This window comes from Fukomys damarensis, unplaced genomic scaffold, assembly GCF_012274545.1.
Source record: "Fukomys damarensis isolate Sample0158 unplaced genomic scaffold, DMR_v1.0_HiC HiC_scaffold_3, whole genome shotgun sequence".
Lineage (NCBI taxonomy): Eukaryota > Metazoa > Chordata > Mammalia > Rodentia > Bathyergidae > Fukomys > Fukomys damarensis.
The window spans coordinates 22,320,563-22,326,562 of NW_022900915.1; the positions used below are offsets into that span (position 1 = coordinate 22,320,563).

At 36.8% G+C, this 6,000-nt stretch overlaps 1 protein-coding gene across 1 annotated transcript in view; it reads right to left on the reverse strand.

The window, feature by feature from the left end:
• The window catches only part of Fer (FER tyrosine kinase), a 360,047-nt gene that overhangs the window by 261,296 nt on the left and 92,751 nt on the right, over positions 1–6,000 (reverse strand). The window lies entirely within an intron of this gene.

Genomic DNA, 6,000 nt, shown 5'->3' on the forward strand with positions numbered 1-6,000 from the left:
TTCTGCATTAAGCTTTTGTTTCCTTTAATATTACTCTTAGGAATTCTTCAGAATCATAATATGAAAATAAGCATTTTAAGTTATCAAAATAGTTATTAAACATCAGCATTAAAGAAAATGAAAGAAAGTGTCTGGAAGCAGAAACCAAATTCAAAATATTTTCAAATATACTATAATCTATTGCATGCATTTCCTTTTACAACTAAATCATCTAACTCACAGAGTATGGACACTTAGGACAACATGTGCAGGGCCTAAAATGAATGAAAATGACTGAATGAGAGTCTAAAATTTAGTTCAAATTCCAAAGGTAATAAACGAAGGGTCAGATTTTAATAAATCGAGGCGCTAGCGTAGGCCCCAACCTGCACACGTGTTGTGAGGCATGCGTTTGAGTCAGAAGGGCTGTCATGACAAAGACCGAGGGCTGAATTTCATTGAGAGAGTCCAAAAACCTAACCAATATTACCAACATAAGAACAGGATATTTCCCCATCTCTTCCATACAAAACTATCACTTGAAGACTGCCCCCAGTGGGAATTTCAAACTAATCTGTACACACGAAAGCCACAAGAAAAACATATCCTGGTAGCGGGAATGCTTCCAGAAACACTCTATGTGTATAACTTGTTAATATCTTAAAAGAACTGTGCCAGACACTACCAAAGTAAGTTAGTAATATGTATGTACAAGACCATAAATTACAAATTAGGAAAGCTTCAGAACTGAAAAATATGGTAAAACATAATCGCTTCTGAAGTTGAAACTTAAAAAGACCAAAACAAAAAATGAGTAATTACTGGTAGGAACTGAGAATTTTATTTAAAAATAAGCTATGGATTGATGTTTAAGAACTAAATTCCAATGTAATTGAAGAAAGTGCAACCTCAGTGACTACTACCATCATTTCCCCAAAAACAAGACCTAACTAGAAGATAAGCCCTTGCATCATTTTCCAGGATGCACATTATAAGCTTGGTCCCAAAAAATAAGCCTCAGTTAACCATACACCAAATGGCACATTTAGTATGTCCAAACGCAACACACGACAGACAAACTGAATTATAAAGTAATATTCATTTATAATTAAATATAAATACCATTAATGACAATTTTTTCCTTTTTATTGAGTTTATTGGTACATTTTAAGTATACAGTACAGTTACATTCATTACTGGAATCTTGTACCTTTACATGACAGGTCTTGGTTCTCATTTTTTCCCCTTGTCACTGCCCTCCCTTCGCCCCCTCCTCCCCTCCCCATTTATAAACACTTTATTTCCATTTTTTCATATTCTCATATTTTTCCCTTATTCCCTTTCCCCTACCCTTCCCACTTTCCCTACACCTTTAGCTCTTTTCATTAATATTTAAAATAAATGACAATATAAATTATAATTAAATATTTGTAAATACCCAAACAGGCACATTTGGACTAGAGGTAAATGCCTGTGTAAACAGAAGAATGCAAGACTTATTGATGAATGACCAGTTGCAGTACATACACAATGCATGAATAATGTGTGTGCTTGACAATGAACAAATGTGGTTGTGTCTAATAGAAATCTTCATAATTCACTATGTCATGTGTTGTAACAAATGTACACAGTGCACTTGTGTGAAACAAACATTTTCTGAATTTTGGTGTCTGTAATTTTTCATCACTTTTGCCAATGTCCTAAGATTTTGTGTGATGCTGAATTTTAAAATGAAGGACAAATTAAGAGGATGGTGGAAATTTTGAGGCAGCCCAACAGTCAAGCTATGGCATGGATACTTCTGGCTGCTTTCAGCCAGATTTATAGTGCAAATAAGGAGCAAAAAGTTGCAGCAAAGGAGAGTGGGATTGCTGAAAATATCAGCATTGAAAAGAAATCATAAAACATACTTTGCATCAGGGCAGTAGGAAAGGTAACTTAAAGGCATCTCAGAAATTGGCCAGATTCTACCTATCACAAGCTCAAGGTTAGAAAAGGGTAAACTCCTTTAAAAGATTATTTTGAGACAAGAGCTTCAGGGCACCCTGTTCATCCACAGCAGCCTATGGAAGTATTTCTCTGAGTCTACCCATCCAGAATCGAGCCATCCAGGCACTCAGATGCCACAGGAGCTGTGGTCCTTGGATCTATTGTTCAACCTGGCATCAGACCTTGGCATCATCCATATGATTTAGTAGGACATGCACAACAAATACAATAGCAAATGATGTTTGGAGGCTTCTTCCCAGCTTTCAGAAGGCCTTGAAGAGCAGACAAGAAGCCCTGGACAGAGCAATGTGTAAAGCTATGAGAGTGAAGCCAAAGGTACACTGGAGACCCCAGAAGTTGCAGATTCCAAAGAACACAGAATGTCTGCCAAGGAAAGCCATGGGCAGTAAGAACAGCTGGTCCAAAACAGAGGCCATGTACACTAAAAACAGGAAGACTATAGAGGCAGGGCTCTTCAAGCTCCCTAGACCTAAACCACATGCTAGACACGGAATGAATGTTTTCCCTGCTGGGTTTTGGTCTTGCTTTGGTCCAATTCCCTTCTCTCCTTTTATTCCACTTCTCTGGATTGGGAATGTTTACCCTGTACCTTTGGATGTTACAAATATTTAACTTTCTTTTTGAGTTTTTGCAGAAACTCACAGCTAACAGTTTGCCCTGAGTCTGAGAGGAGACTCTGGATTTGGACTTTTAACATTGATGAAACCATTAAGACTTCAGTAACTCTGAGTGATGGACTAAAGGCATTTTATATAAGGATATAAACATGAGTCTTCTGGGAGCTAGGGGATGAATGTTATGGTTTAGATCTAAAATATCCCTCAAAAGTCTCATGTGTTTGTAGATGGGTAGGGGAGGAGGGGGTGAAGGAAGGGTAGGGGTAAGGGGAAAAAAATGAGAATCAAGACTTGTCATGTAGAGGTACAAGATCCCAACAATGAATGTAACTGTACTGTATCCCTAAAATGTACCAATAAACTCAATTAAAGCTGAAAAAAAAAAGTCTCATGTGATTGGAAGGTGCCAGGATCATGAGAGCATTATACCTGTCAGTGCGCTGGTAAATTCACAGCTTACTTCCTATTAGGAAGTGGGGCCTGGGTGGAGGTCAGTCAGTAGAGAGGTGATCTGAAGAGTGTATTCTAATACCTGGCTCCTTCCTTCTCTCTCTGCTTTCAACCACCATGATGCAAGCAGCTTTCCTCTGCCAGGCTGTTCTACCAAGTCAGTTCTACCTTGGAGCCAGCTGACCATGGACTGAATTCACAGAAACTATGAGCCAAAATAAACCTCTATCCTTTAAATTGTTGGTGTTGAGCACTTTGTCCAGCATCAGAAAATCTGATGAATAAAATGCTGAACACCTGTTTATGTGCTTGGTGTCTGGAGTTTTGGTATATGCTAGGGCAGAGGTTCTTATAGCCCTGAATAAAATTCTTGAGAAATTAATCCTTCATAACCTTCCCTGGGCAGCAACATTACACAAAAGTTTTTATATTTTCATTGTTGGGAGATGAGTGCACTACATATGACCCTTCTTGAAAAGGAGATAGCATAAAGAAACCTGAAAATATATTCCTCCAGCGTCTACCTTTGTCCTTTCTCTAATAATATGAATACAGATAGATATAGTTCATCTCACTGTATTAAGTCTTAATGTTGAGTACAATTATTCACTTTGTTCCATGAGTCCTTTTAACAAATTTCCAAATATGAGATTGTCTTGGGAAACCCTGACATATAATTTTCCTTATTTTTTTCCTGAGTATTGGAAAAGGAACAGTACAGAGACCCACAAAGAGACACATACAAATATGCCCACTTGGTTTTTAAAAATCAAGCAAAACAATCAAGTTGTAAAGATAGCCTTTTGAAAATACAAGGTAAAGGCAAACTTCAACTGACCACTATCTAAATTAATGAGATCTGGTAATGATTAGTTATATAAATATGTTTAATATGTCCTCAAGCTAATAAAAACCCCTTATAACAAAAGCTAACACACAGAACTAAATAAGACTCCTTCCCTGAAAAGGCTGACGTTTTTATCCCTTCTAACAATTAAGCAAAACAACTGGGGTTTTTTTTTGTTTTCTCTATTTGAGAATATATTTCTTTATTCATTTACAAAGGACTAAGCAGCAAGTCAGGAACTTGCACTAAAGACAAGTTACATAAAATCTCAAAGCCCTATACAAAATATAGGCAATTGTGCAGAACTAAAAAGTAAGATAACATTCAGTGATATATAGATAAATATATACATACATATAAACAGATAGAAGTAATCAGATCCAGTACAGTATGTGGTACAGAGTAAGAACTCAGAGTAAGAAATGCTATTTTCATATATCCACTACTCTTCAAGCCCCCTCTCCTTTACTCTTTTTCTCATCTCCTGATAAACAGGTGGGGGAATGAGGATCACACTGATTACAGAGATGAAAGGAGGCAAAGAAAACCAAGGAAAAACATTAAGAAAAAAAAGAATCTCGTAACCTCTAGATTTTGAAAAGCTTTAGCGATTACTTTCTTAAAATAGTCAGATAACCTAATGACAGTCACTGTATCCTATTACCTTTCTTTATATCCAATAAACTTGAAAGTAAGAGTCATTTACCATGTGTATCTGCAAAACTATAATATATAGAGTACTCAGTCATGGTAAATAAGATACATTCTTAAATAGAGAAAAGAAAAAACAGTTAATAGTATATGCATTCATCTGCATCTCTCGAATGACCAGTGATGTTGAACATTTTTTCATATACCTATTTGCTGCTTTTACTTCTTTGTTTGATAAGTACCTGTTCATTTCTGATGTGCATTTTTGAATCAGATCTTTGTATTTGGGAGTCTAATTTTTTTTAGTTCTTTATATATTCTAGATAGTAGACCTTTGTCTGAGGAGCAGCTGGTAAAAATTTTTTCCCACATTGTAGGCTGTCTCTTAGCTCTGTTGGTGGTTTCCCTTGAAGTGTAAAAGCTTTTTAATAAGATGAGATCCCAACTGTTAATTCTTTGTGCTGGTTCCCATGCTACTGAGGATTTGTTCATAAAGTCTTTTCCTATGCCACTGTCTGCGAGAGTTCTACCTATCCCCCAGCAAGTTTAGTGTTTCTGTTTTAATATTAAGACCTTTAATCCACTTGGATTTTAGTTTAGTGCATGGTAAAAGATAAGGGTCTAGTTTTAATCTTTGGCAGGCTGAAATCCAGTTTTTCTAATATAACTTATTGAAGAGGCTATCTTTCCTCCACTGAGGATGGTTGGCTCCTTTGTCAAAGATGAGGTTGCTAAATAAATCTGGAGTTGTTTCTGTATCTCACCCAAGAAAGAATGGTTGCTATCACGCAATCAACCAATAACAAATGCTGGCGGGGTTGTGGGGAGTGCAGACTGGTGCAACCACTGTGGGAATCAATATGGAGAAACCTTAAACAACCAGCATAAGAAGTCCCATTTGATGCAGCTACTCCCCTGCTGGTTATCTTTCCAAAAGAATTAAAAGAATCAGCACAGCAATATAGGTGCACCCATATTTATAGCAGCACAGCTTACAACAGTTAAAATTTGGAAACAGCCCAAGTGCTCATCAGCTGGAGATTGGATAAAGAAGAAGTGTTTTTTTTTATAAAATGGAGTACTACTCAGCCATAAAGAATGAGAAACTAGAATCATTACAGCTAAATGGATGCATATCGAGGCCATACTCTTAAGTGAAATAAATAGGATACATATGTGTAAATACTGAATAGTTTCTCTAGTGTGAAAAACTAAAAGTGCAAATAAGGTTCAAATTGTGTAATTGATAATGTGAAGTAGGAAGAAAAGGGCTAAAAGGAGTAAGGGAAGGGAGAAGGCTAGGGGAAAGGAAAGAAGGGAAAGGAAAAAATAGGAGAAGATGAAAAAATGGAAACAAACTTTGGAAATAGGGAAGGGTGGAGGGGGTGAAGGGAAGGCAGTCACTGTAGGAGTCACTGATAATCTTAAAGATACCTACACTTCTAC